Source organism: Ambystoma mexicanum, chromosome 2p (genome assembly GCF_040938575.1).
Source record: "Ambystoma mexicanum isolate Mex_15411 chromosome 2p, UKY_AmexF1_1, whole genome shotgun sequence".
NCBI classification, from domain to species: domain Eukaryota; kingdom Metazoa; phylum Chordata; class Amphibia; order Caudata; family Ambystomatidae; genus Ambystoma; species Ambystoma mexicanum.
The window spans coordinates 558,828,828-558,842,573 of NC_090923.1; the positions used below are offsets into that span (position 1 = coordinate 558,828,828).

The following is a 13,746-nucleotide window of genomic DNA, read 5'->3' on the forward strand; positions in this document are numbered from 1 at the left end:
AGGAAGGGGAAAAAGGCAACAGGCTCATGAGCTGTTAGTGCAGCACTGCTCTCAAGGCTATAGACCTGGCCCTGCGGGCCAATCTGATACCAGTGTTATATAGGAGCAGTAAAGCACCACAACAGCAGGGGAGCATGCTGCATGGTAGCCGCAGGTATTTCATATTTTGTTTATTGGACGTTTGCATGGTGCCTATACACAAGTGTTTCCAGGAGCCACAAGATAAGATGGGGGGAGGGGGTACATGTAGAATAACAAAAAACTGTTATATTAGCCTTGTGACAAAACTACTGTTCAAGTGCTTGAAAAGGTGGTAAGTGCAAAGGGGGAGGGGCAGAGGGAGAAGTGCAGGAGTGGGGGGCCCCCAAGGAAGGGGTGAGGATAGTGCTGGGTGGGCTAAGGAGGCAAGTGCCGGGGGAAACGGTGAAAAGGGGGAAAGGGAGGATGAGTGCAGTGGACAGGGAGGACCAGGTTGAGCTAGTCAGGGAAAGGGAGCTCGAGGGCAAATGCTGGCAAAGGATGATGGGGGACTGGTAGGGGCTGGTCTGGCCCCTGTATGACTCTGAGGGGACCAAGCCCCAGTCGCAGTGCCAGAGGGAGAGTTAGCACGGGATGGGGAGAGGGAAGGAAGAGGAGAAAAGGAAAGTCTTGACAGTTTCCAGAACTTTAGAAGATCCGGCTCAAGTCCGAGGGGAGGAAGGATGCCGTTCTAGAGGGAGGGGCTAGCTGAGTAAAGGGATGTTCTTCCCACTCTTCGCTAGAAGAAACGTTTGACCTGCAGAGAGTTGTAGCCAGAGAACCAAAGGACTTTGGCAGGGAGGTATTTAGGGAGGCAAAGCTGGATGTAAAGAGGTCACTGGCCCCAGACTGCCTTGTGGATGATGCAAAGGGTCTTGAATTTGATCCTTGCGGTCGCCAGGAGCCAGTGGAGAGATTTTAGGGCTGGAGAGATGCGGTCCCTGGGCTTGAGGCCAAGGATAAGTCTTGCAGTCCTATTCTGGATTAGTTGAAGGGGGCGAAGGGGGTAAAGGGAGGAAAGAGGCAGGCTGAGGAAGAGGCTGTTGCAGTAGTCTAGCCCAGAGAGAACAAGGGCTCTGAAGACGTTGAGCTTCTGGAGGAAGGTGAGGAAAGGTAGAATGCACCTGAGGGGGTGCAGCTGAAAATTGGACTTCTTGGCAAGGTCCATGATGTGTGTAGAGAAAGAGGAGTCAAAGATGATCTCAAGGTGTTTTGCCTCACAAGTGGGGAGGGTAGAGGACCCAGGGAGTCAGGCCAGAGAGTGGCGGGGAAACAGGGAGCAGGCATCCCAATGAGAAGAATCTCTGTCTTACTGGAATTAAGGCATATATCATTGGCAGAGCACCATTTCTGAATAGCAGTCAGACCGTAAGGTATGAGTGAGGAGGAGGTAGAGGAAGGCAACCTGAAAGAGAACTATGTGTCATCTGGGTAACACCAGAAATGAGGGGAGATAGTGGAGATCAGGTGAGCCAGAGATGCCAGGTAGATGTTGAAGAGCAAAGGTGATAGGAGAGAGCGCTGAGGAAAACCGCAGGTAGAGAATGAGGTGGAGGAGAGAAAAGGGCCAATTTGCACCTGGGAAGGTCTGACAGTAAGGATGTCAGTCACGCCAGGGCCCAGTCCATGATGCCTAGGGTACCATGGAAATGTTTTATGAGGATGGAGTGGTTGACTGTGTTAAAAGCAGAAGAGAGATCGAGGAGGAACAGAACAGAGGGAGTGTTAGAGTCCAGGTTAGGGAGTAGGTCTTCACGGGTGTTCAAGAGAGCGGTTTTCGTGCCTGTGGCAGCCCTAAAACCGGACTGGTGGTCGTGGAGGCAGCCAGCCATTTTGGTGTGGAGGGTCAGTTGGGGGATGACCAGCTTCTCTATGAGTATTTTCAAAAAAAGGAGAGATAAGGCGATAGTTAGCCGGGCAAGAAGGGTCAGCAGACAACTTTTTTAGGAGAGGGTGCACAAGAGAGCGCTTGAGGTGTTGAGCGAAGGAGCCAGTGGAAAACGAGTGGTTGCAGAGGTCAGCCAAGGTTGGAGCAAGAGAGGCAATGTTGTCCTTGATAGTTCGGAAGGAGCAGGGGAGAGCCTGTTTAGAGGAGACTTTCATAGAGCAGACAACTCTAGAGATCTCATCTGGTGCAATAGGAGTAAAAGAGGAGAGTATGGAGAGGGGTAGGCAGCAGGCCAGTTTGTCAGAGGATGAGCTAGATGGCTGCTATTTACGCTCTGCAGCTTTGCACTTGCATTTCAAAGCAGGCATATCAAAGTCATACCAAGAGTTGCATTTGAAGGCAGGCTTCATGCGTATCCTCATGACAGGGCAAGGATGTCCAGGGTGTTAGAGATAGAGAGACAGAGGTTAGCTAGAACAGAGTCAGCAAGAGAGTCTAATAAAGGGGGTGGAGGAGGGATGAAAGAAGAGGCAAATGCAGCGACTGACACACGCTTCATCGATCAAATGATGGAGAAGGAGACTGGCAGTGCAGGCAGAGGCATCAGGGGGCAGAGTAGGTCAAGGCGGGAAGAGAGGAGAGAGTGGTCAGACCAGGAGAGAGGGGTAGTGAAAGGGGTAGAGAGAGGGATGTCTGTTGAGATGGGAGCATCCAAGGTGTGTCCGACAGACTGGGTTGGGCCAGAGGGAAGGATAAAGAGGGAAAGAGTGTTGAAGTGGTCGGGGAAGAGAACAGTGGCCACATCAAGAGAGTTGAGATGGATTTTGAAGTCCCCGAGGAAGATCAGTTTGTGGTAGGAGGCAAGAAGAGAGGAGGACAGGTCGGCCCATTCTGAGAAGAGTCTCAGGAGGATAGCTCAGGGGCAACGTGCTAACCTTGGAAGCAAGGCGACACAGAGCAACACATGTTTGATCCCTGGGTCCACGCTTAGAAACCTCTTGGTATTAAGCGCTTTATAAATAAGAAGAGGGAGGACGGTCTGGGCGTCTGTAGATGGTAGCGAGATGGTAGCGAGAGTAAGAGAGAAAGGAGGTGAGACAGACAGCCTGCACACAAGGCTTTTAAAGGATGAGTAGGTTTGAGTGGGAATGATGGAGGCAGGAATTCACTCAGGGAAGATCAGAGCCACTCCACCACCAGGCCGGGGGGTCCTGGGATTGGACAGGATCATGTAGCCCTCAGGGAGAAGAGTGTCAAAAGCAGTGACAGAGCTGGCCTTGAACAACATCTCAGTGAAAGCAAGGATGTAAAGGTCAAGGTCTTCAAGGACGAGAGAGGTGTCAAAGGCATGTTTGATAGCAGAGAGAGAATTGAGGGTAGCTAAGTGAAGATGGTTGCCCCCTTTAAATGATTTTTGAGGAAGGGCACAGGGGTAGGGTGCCACCACTGTGGGGGAAGGGAAAGAGGGAATGAGGGAAGGAGGGGAGGAAGGAGAGGGGTGAAAGTTGAAGAGAGAAGGAGGATGCCTATCAAGAAGGTGGGGGTTGGTCTGAAAGCCCTGGGCCATGATAGTGCCATTGTGATAGACATTAATGGTGCATTTGCAAGGTGCAAGGTGAGCCAGCAGCACTTCCCATCTGGTGCTGCCAGTAATGGGTGAGGAGGAGAAAGGGGGGATGACAGAGACTATATGGGGGGTCCATAGGTTAGAAGAAGGAACACCAAAGAAAATGTCATGATAGTCTGCCTGGAGGTAGCATTGATGTTGGTGTCTGCCATGGGCAGACCAGGGTTGGAACTCAGGAGTGCCTTTTACATTTTCTTCCTTCCAGACTTTGTGAGAAAAGGAGGACAGGAGATGGAGAAACAGTTAGAAAAGATAGGGGAGACGGAGGGCATCATGGGGGCAGGGACAGGAGGGGTAGGGTTGGAGCCAGAGGATAGCAGAGGGGAGGGTCAGAAGCACTATGCAACAATAGAATTCCACCAGGCAGCCAACCAGACAGAAATCATTGAGCATGCTGGAAATGCCGAGAATGACCGATCATTAACAAATTGGTAGCAGTGCAAATGGTGGATGCACAGTTAGAGGCTCACCTTAATTCGATTTTAGCCGGAAAGCACTCAAAAGCAGTACGAAATGGTGGATGCACAGTTGTAAGCACACCAGAGAATAGAAAGAGATATAGATCATGTGTTTTCTTTTTTCTTTTAAAGCAGAGCATTAAGAGAGCAGTAGAGAAGCAGTATACTACACATCAAGATGCTTAGTACTGTAGGTGCAGAGAATTAGAGGTTACAGATTAGGCATGTAGGAAAAGGAGCATGCAGCAATTTGAGCTGGAATAGTGGTCAAGGAAGGTGGGTGGACCAGTGAGATTCATAATTGCTTACCAGAGCAATTGAAAGCAAGATTTTGTTTGTGGTCAGAGAGTGTGGGTCATCAAATCAGTATGAATACTTTGGGAGTGTTGCCGAGTAGCTCAAGGGAGAGGTGCTCCCTCCAGCCCCAGACAGGCTCAGACAGGGGCCTTAGTGGTGGGCCTTTGTCGGGGGGGCCGGCTCGAGCCTGCCGGCTCCCTGATTGGCCCAAGGTAGGCCCAGGTGGCCAATCACAAGCACTGCAAGCTGGGCTGGTGAGGCAGTAGATGATTCAGGATGGAGTCGGCATATTGCAGTAATTGTGCCTCACAGGGATCAGCAGCCCAAATGTGCTCAGTGATGGTAGTGCAGCGAAAATTCACAAAAATACACCATCAGGGCATAAATCACAACAAATATAACAAGCAGGCCCCACTAGGCCATTTACAATATGATTGTTGCAGTGAAGTGAATGATCGAGGAGCGCAGATGAAATTAGCCCAAGCCCATCTGGGCTTACCTGCGTTCCAGCACTGCAGCGTTCGTTGCTGGAAAAAAATAACCTTGTAGTCAGGAGGGTGGTTGGATCACCTGGAGGCTCAATTCTGTGCCGTGAAAGTGAGAGAGAGCAGGCCAGAGATGGTCAATTGTTGTGCCTTTGTCGGGGGGCCGGCTTGAGCCTGCCGGCTCCCTGTTTGGCATAAGGTAGGCCCAGGTGGCCACTCACAAGTACTGCAAGGCAGGCTGGCGAAGCAGTAGATGATTCAGGATGGTGCCGGCCATCTTGTAGTAATTGTGCCTCACGGTGATCAGCAGCCCAAATGTGTTCAGTGATGTGCAGCGAAAATGCAGTTGATTTTTTTTTAGCCCCGGTGTAGTGTTTTTGCTTCTTTCTAATTTTAGAAACTCCAGTCCACATCAGGTTGTCCAACTCCAGGCCTCGAGGACCGTATCCATGATGGGTTTTCAGGATACACCTAATTAAAATTCATGAGATAAATGTGCATACAATGATGCTAAATACATGCACATTTCTCCTCATGAATAGTAATGAGGAATATCCTGAAACCCCATCAGGATTCCAGCCCTCGAGGCCTGGAGATGGACAACCCTCCTTGACTGACAGGACAGTCACACGGGTGTGTGTCTCCTAAACCGAACCGTTGGGGAAGGGACCAACGACGAGCGGATTGAAATAATGGGCCAGTTCCATTCCATGGGGTTTGAAGGCGAGTGGCCCCAGTGGAGATTGTACTCTCTAAGGTCCACATAAAGAGAGGAGGCTACAAATGTTGATTTGTTAAGTTACGGGTAAAAATGAGAGATGTTCCCTAATTAATCTGGACTGCAGGATGAGCTGAATTACTTCTTATTTTGTGATTTGATAGCAGCACCATTGAAACAAGTGACGTTTCATGCTTCAGTCTGTTTGCAACTGTATGCAACATGCAAGGAGTCATGACCATGTGGCCTGTGTTGCCTCACTGGGGCAGTCACTTACCAATGTCACAGAACCTGATTTACCAAAGCACTCTACAATGGTGAAATACATTTGAAAAACGCTTTGCAAATCAGGCCCACAGTCTGCTTGGTTATTCCCACAAGGGCCTCTTTGTGAAAATCACCTACAAGTGTGGGTTTGCCATTACTTCTACATCACTGCCTAACTTGTAATCTCTAGAACCATAAACTAGGACTGGAGGAGCATCTTCCTCGCTTACCACATTTTGTGATCCTGAACACATCACTTTAAATTATTTCTCTTAACTGCATCACCGAGCTGTGATTTAGTTGAGTGTGTGGTATAGGGACAGCCTCAATCATACATTGTAAAATGCTCTATAGGGTTGCACCAGATACAAAACAAGCACTATCAAAGACAATAGGTTTGACTTTTTTGTAGGCATGCAATAAGCTTTTGCCAGGCAATGTCATAATGGTAGCGCCTTGCCATACGATTGCAACAGCTGGAAATAGTAACTGGACATATGATAGAAGTACATGGTAAATGGCTGGGGAGCCAAAAGTTGCAGACCACTGCCCTAGGGGCAGCACATATCGACACAGTGCAAATCTAAGGGGTGGTTTTAGGAGTTTTAGGGGTAGCAAAGTAATACCTAGGTACTATTTCTTTGATGGCTACAATAAAGCTGGTCTATGTAGAAGTGAATGTCATGCAACATACTGCCAATTTATATTGAGACACGCTGGCTTGCTGCGCCCTCTGGGCGGCAAAAGATTTGGATGTGCCACTAATTTGCAATCGCTTCACGGAATGAGTCTTTGATACTCAAGGGGATCATGAGAAGTTCCACTAAAACTTGCTGCCAGAGGTTAGCGATACAACAAGTAAACTCTGTGATGTGCAATATATGAATGGTCTTTGTTGCTATTATATATGAGGCAATCTCATGAGTTGGGCACTTTTGGAGTTGCGGAAGGTGTGAGCTGATTCACGTTTGGGCAATTCAAATTATGGCAATGAAGCCTCGGTGATCTATAATGATTTGCCCGGGAGTACACACTTTGGTCAAGTGGCAAAGCCGAGATTTGAGACCAGCCTGCATCTCAGGCACTTCAATACATCTTCCCAGCTGCAGTTGGTAGACATATTGTTTTCTGTGGGTCCTTTTGCAACTTTAACACCATTTGACTTTGAAATTAAGTGGACAAATGTGTGATTTTGTGTAGCACATGAAAGCGAACTCTTTTTTTTCAGCAATTTCATGATAGCTTCTATTTTTATGGTGTATGTATTTGGCCATGTTGTCCATACTAGCAATATGCTTTTAATTTATAAGCTATAGAAGAGACCATTTAGACAGTCAAAAAATGAATCTCCAAGCAAGAGCTTTTTTTAAACATACGCTGAACTAAATGCATAAAGAATGCCTGCTACTGTAACCTCAGGTTCCAAGGGTGTTGGCGCAGGCATTGGGGCTGGGGCAGAAAGGATAGCCTGCCTCTACTTCAGGATTGCCTTCTAGTGCGATCGAAGCAGAGCCTATTGACGAGGGATGTCTTCAGGTAGCGAGAGAAAGCAATTTGTCAAGTCTTCAAATGTTAACATATTGAGCACAGGGCCGGCTGGGATCAGGGAAAGCAACCTCTCCAGTCTTCAGGCCAGCAACCTCTCATCCCACATCCTCGTCACTCACTACCCCCTCTTCCTTTTCCCCACCTGCATGCTAAGCTTTCAACAGTACTGTATTATATAGAAAGGACTTGAAAACTACACAAGTCATAATAAACCACCCATATATGTAAATCCTTAGAAAAATATCTTAAGCAGAGAGTATGATTTTCGGATCTATGTGATCACTACGACCCCCAGAATTCTGACTGCCGAAAATGCAGACTTTTTTTCCCTTCTTTTTTTAAACCCCCTTTACACCACATACATATGCGGGGGGAGACCCCTGCAAACCCCGATACTACTATTATATCCCATACCCCCCCACATATATAAGTGGTGTAAGGGGGGGGGGTTGGAAAAAAAATCGGGATTTCGGGAGTGGGAATTCTGAGGGCGACATTTTGGGCCATTACCCTATTTTCCCCCATCTTGAATGGAAGACATGCTTTGGTGGTTAAACACACGGGTTTTAGTCCGTTTTTGAATTTAGATAAAGACTGGCACAGTCTCTGATCAGGGGATAGTGCATTCCAGCTTTTGGGGGACCCATATGTGAATGAGCCCTGGGCCACAGCATCGTGCTTGGCCCTAGGGGTTTGTGGGAGGCCTACGTTATTGGACCTCACAGTCCTTCGTGCCAGCAGCCAGGATAGGCGATTGGACAAGTAACCAGGGCTGGTCCCATACAAACAGACCCTGCTGGCTATGGGCCTTTGAGATGTGATATTTCCACCTCAAGACTTCTACAGCTCTGATGGCGAAATTTTGGATGATGTTGGGGTTCATAATTTCCCCCTTGCTGGGGAAGGACAATGTTTACAAACTTTACCATATATACATGAAAACCTGACCCAGTATCTGGCAAAAATGGATCCACTCTGCAGTGTCTGAGAGGTATGTCCTCCTCCCGTTCAAAGTATATGTGCAGTCTAAATGGCTTGTCCGCTGTATGAACGGGTGGCTACCCTGCTTTGGCCCAAGTGATGAAATGTGGGTGCTAGATGGTCCTGCAAGGGGTACTCTCGATTCAATAGCTGAACTGCTGTCTGTCTTGGCAGGAAAGAGGGATCCTTCTGTGATCAGCAAAGTGTGTTATTCTGGGTAGAGTCAACAGTTGGCATCCTCAATGGTGCCAGGGTTTCCGGTGAAGGATACAACTCTCTCTCTAACCTGAATGAACTAGCGACACGCTTTGATGTACTGCTACACTAAGCACACCCTGGTCCTTCTCTTCTCCCTGATTTTTTCTCTGGTGATTGGGGTGGGTGTTGCCAGATTTCCTTCCCTGGCATGGTTCACCTGAACACACACTGGTGATTCATAGTGAATGCCCACCATTATCCTGTCTACCCGGCTCCCCCTCCGGGGCCTCAAAAGATGCCCTATGCTGGCAAACGGCCATGTGATATTCCGCGTGGATCCACGGCCAAATGCACACACTGCCAGTCCTCTTTTTCTGTTCTCTGAAGTCTTACTGTGTGTCTAACGAGACATTTCCCGTCAAGGGCCCTCTCTGAATCCTGCACTTGAGCAATGCCCAGAGGGGATGCCTCTCCGTTCAAAAGCTGCTGCTCAAATACGCACTAACTGATGAAAATTGGCAATAAATAGATGTTTGCCCATCTCACTCTAAATTACCTGGCTACACCGTTTTTCTGGCAACCGAGAGCTAGCATGAATACATTTTCAAAGATAAAGAGAACCAGAGTGTGAAGGCAGAGATTGTCTTCTGGGCCCATCCTGTCTGTCCCTTTCACTAACAATAATTGAAAGGAAGAAATGACCAGGAGGGAGGCTGCCATTGGTCATCTCCTCCCTGGCACGCACGACACGCGAGCAGATTGCACTGGGAATTGAGAGAGATCCCCAGTATGAGACTGGAATTGAATACAGTAAGAAGAGTTGATGATTAAATGTGTCAGGAAGACTGCTAAAGCCTGAGGCAAGTGACCGGGCGTGCTGTATTTACGCTGAATAGAGAGAATATCACGGGAGGGGAGAAAGGAGCCAGAATTATTCTTTCAATTTTCCTCTCTCCTCTTCCTGATTGAAACCTGCGGTAGAATGACAGGAAGATGAAAGGCTAGGAGAATGCACCTGTGGAGTAACGCCGCTATCATGTGGACATCAGGGTCCACGTCCTCTTACAGGGATACGCAGCCCAAACAGATGACGAGGAAGATGCAATGCACATGGGGACTGATGCTTGACTTGCACATCTGGGGTTGAGGAGATTTTCTAAAATGGCAGAGTACATGGATAACCAAGGTTAAGAGATTATGCATAATTTATGATTTCCACTGATCACAGCAAGGGTTGCCACGTTATCTCCCTCTGGCAAGGTTGACACACAGAAGCTCTGGGTCAGGAGAGCATTTTATCATTTATACCAGGGACAGGGTAGCCATCGCTGACATCCATTCACTCCAGGATGCATATCCCTACAAACCTAAAATGGTGGCCTCCTCCTGTTACCTACCTAGCACCAGACGTTCTGCCATTTACAGAGGAGTAAATGGCAGCACTTCCAATAGCGTAATAATGATACCCACGGGAATACCCCTACTGTCGTTGGCTGGGACAATTTTTACCGATAAACAACATAAAGGTGCCAACAGCATAACACTACATTTCCTACTTTCCCAGAGGGACTTCTGTCCTCATAAAGATTGCTATAGCGTAGAGACGCAGGCACTTACTCAGTGGTGCATTGATTGCGCCCCTTTGCTACTCCAAAGAATTGAATACCAAAACACACATTTTGTATGTGAAAATAATGTACTTACATTTTAGTTTTAATAGCGCCTCCAATAGCTACAGAAAAGTAGGGTCTATGCTTGGACTGGATCCTGAGGGTCTTGGGAACTTCAGTGCATCACCATGCACTTGGAAATGTAATGGACAGCGGTGATGAAGGAATCCTCTCTTAGTCAATCAGAAAATTGAAGGGATTCCCCAAGCCTGGAACGCCAATCATGAGAACGCACGCATAAAGGAAGCGAATGCAAGAATGAGACCAGCAGAGCGTATACTAAATTTGGAAACCATCAAATACATTCTGTACTTTTTATTAGTGCGTCTGCAGTATCCGAATTTAAGAGCATCTGTCCCAAACCGCTAATTTATGTCAATAGACAGTAGCTATAAATGCTTACAAAATAGCACAGTCTCCCGGGCGATCTTTGCAGTGACTAAGTACACAGAAAGTACCCCCCCTTGCCCGAGGGGAGCATCTGAGATGGTTGTCATAAGGTGTAATTGAGTAAACATATGCTGGGCATAAGTGCTCCCTGTCTGGCTGATTATAGGACTGGAAATAAACTGTTTATGGAACTTTCAATGGTAAGCCGTGACAATGATAGCAATTACAAAAACATTTTATGCGATTTTATTGTAATAGCCGTGCATCTGCGCCGTTTTTATGTGTCCTTGTTTGGAGAACACTGCAGCTTCTAATGTATTTTTGTAAAGGCCATAGGATGCCAGACATCTAAATGTGTACTTTTACTGTGACAGATAAGGAGGGCGGCCCGCCCTAGTAATTGCAGCTGTTCATATAGCATACATCACAACACGAGGTTGCTCAAGGTGAGTACACAATGCATGTTACTACCTACCATGACAAGGATGAAAGGCATTCACATCTGTGGTTAGTTAACTATTAGTAGCTAATCTGGCGATGCCTGTAAAACATCTTGGGGTAGACAGTTGAGCAAGAATGTTATCTTCACAGGTGTATGGATGGGCCCCTAATCACCTTAACTCAAGTGGGCCCACCACTTAAGGAACGAGTGCTTGTTTGTACATTATATGATAGGTTATTTATGACACGCTTAATACCCAGGGGTTTCTAAGCGCGGACCCAGGGATCGAACATGTGTTGCTCGGTGTCGTCTTGCTTCCAAGGTGAGCATGTTGCCCCTGAGCTATCCTCCCGAGATAAAGCAAGCTTACTGTACAATCGTCCGGGAGGAGCTAGATGACCCTGTCGAGTTAAACTAACCCGAGTCTCACCGACCCACATAAATTGACAGATTATATACATTTTTGCAACAGTTAAAACACTGCCTTATATTTTAGTACAATCCGCCCCCCAAACCCCATACATGATTGATCAAGACCTATACAAAGAATCCCATCTTTCTCCAATTCTTCCAGTCTCATTGGTCACCAATATCTTAACTACCATCTTCAGATCATATTCATAGCACACCCCTTCTTGGGATTCGTCTGTTGTAGGTCATGACATCATCACACTGTTAAACATTCATATACAAGCATAATTCATTACAAGTCCCTGCTGGTCTGAGACCTCTGAATTCTAAATGTAATTTGCACATGGTTTGTACAGAACCTTCAAATGACATGAGAGAGAGCAGAATTAACAGGTTCCCTTTGAAATGTCGATAGCCATCTCATGCACCCCGGTTTTACTGGTGTCCTGGAACATTGTAATCTAAATGACTACTATTTCAGCATGCATGGCACATACCGAGAAAACAATGAAAACTTCTGAGTATTGGTCACTCTTGCCCCGAGCGCCACCTCACCCCATGTTTATTGTTGGTAAAAACAAATGGCTGGACCCCTCTATAAGCTCTCATGCACTTAAAAGACATTACATCTGCTTTCTGTGAAACTACCAGGCCATAAACCCTTGGTCAGTTGCTAGCTGCCCATTGGCTCGGTTAATCATTACTCTTCCCCCAGCCTCCAACCTTGCAGAACTAGATTTTCCCAGTCACTTAAAATTCATAGAACAAACTGCTGACTGCAGAGTTTTAATTAATTCCTAAAAGCCCACTACGTATACATGTATAAATCTCCTGTTTATGTATCTCAGTGTTCATGCATGTTTAATAAATATTGGGCCTGATTATGAGTCTGACGGTAACCCTGCAAGTGCTTCTGGCGGTTTGCTGCCAGACTCGTAACAGTTTTCCGGCACCTGACTTCCCGGTGCCAACGGGACATTACATGTCCCGGCTGATGTTAATGTTAATGTTAAAGGACATTTGTACCGCGCACTATCACCACCGAAGTGGTCCCCTGGTGCACTGGTGGCTCTGAAAAAGGGGAGGAGAGGGGGGTGGGTTAGTGGGAATAAGCTGGAAAAGTGCAAGAGAGCAGTGATGTGCTGTTGGCAACCTCAGCCCAGTGGGTCCGTTGGCTGGGCTTGGGGTGTTTTATGGTCCGTAGTCATCGTGTGTTGTTGTGCAAGTCTATGTGTGGTTTGTTTTGTTGTTGCATTGTTGTGAAGGTTGAGCAGATTGCTGCGTTTTAGGCTTGTGGTTGTGTTTGGTTATAGTTTGAGAGGTGTATGCAGAGGGATGGAATTGTTAGTTGGTTGGTTAGTTGGCATTGCTGTTCTTGCAATTGTGGTATTCCATCTAGGTGTGGCACATGCTAATAGTCACATTTATATCTAGGTTCAGAATTCTAAGTGTGGGCATGCTAACAGTCACATTTCTATCTAGATGTGACGCAAGCTAGGTTCAGAATTCTAAGTGTGGTGCATGCTAAGAATCACATTTCTATCTAGATGCGACGCGAGCTAAGGTTCAGATTTCCATACTGATCAGGAAGTCAGGGCCGTAAAATTTTAGTCCCCATTCCCATGGAGCCCCATAGGACTCCATGGGAATGGGGACATGGAAGCACTGACTCTATTGCTAACGGTGCCCGTGCTTCCATGAAAACTGTGTGGGCAAGGGCCGTTACGCCTGGCAGGTCAGACCTCCCGAGCACAACGGCCCCCGCACACAGAGTTGTGGTGTGGCAGTCCAGAAATGGGTGCCGGTACAGTTCGACCGGCCCCCATAATTCCAGACCGCCAAACTTGTAATGAGGCCCATTGTCTCTTCTTTACAGTGGGTCCTCTATGAACAGTTCCCTCCCTCGCATGCGCATTATGAAACTACTCGCCGCCCAGCCTCTAGGCACTTCATCGCACACCATCTCTGTTTTATATTTCATTTGGCGGTTTTGCCATTTGTCTCTCTACGTGCATGCAAATCTAATATGTATACATTTGAACACAAATAACAGTTACAGTAAAATATCCCATTCACATTTAACTACACTGGATGCACATGAAATTGCAACATCGCACCCATTTTTCTGCACCCCCAGTCACAAATATGGCACGCGCAAAATGAACCCCACTTCATGTTTGGTGGGCAATGATGGCATGGTGGGGTGAAAGGGTGGCATGTGTTCAGGCACTCTTAAGCTTACAAGATAAAACACGATAACTATACACAACAAATCAATCAAACTCAAACCATTGGTCCTTGGATGACCCAAAATCAGGGGTAAGCAGCATTTGCTTCCCCAGATTTGG

At 47.2% G+C, this 13,746-nt stretch overlaps 1 protein-coding gene across 5 annotated transcripts in view; it reads right to left on the reverse strand.

Annotated features, from left to right (window-relative positions):
• Window positions 1–13,746, reverse strand: part of GRM2 (glutamate metabotropic receptor 2) — an 833,735-nt gene that overhangs the window by 503,533 nt on the left and 316,456 nt on the right. The window lies entirely within an intron of this gene.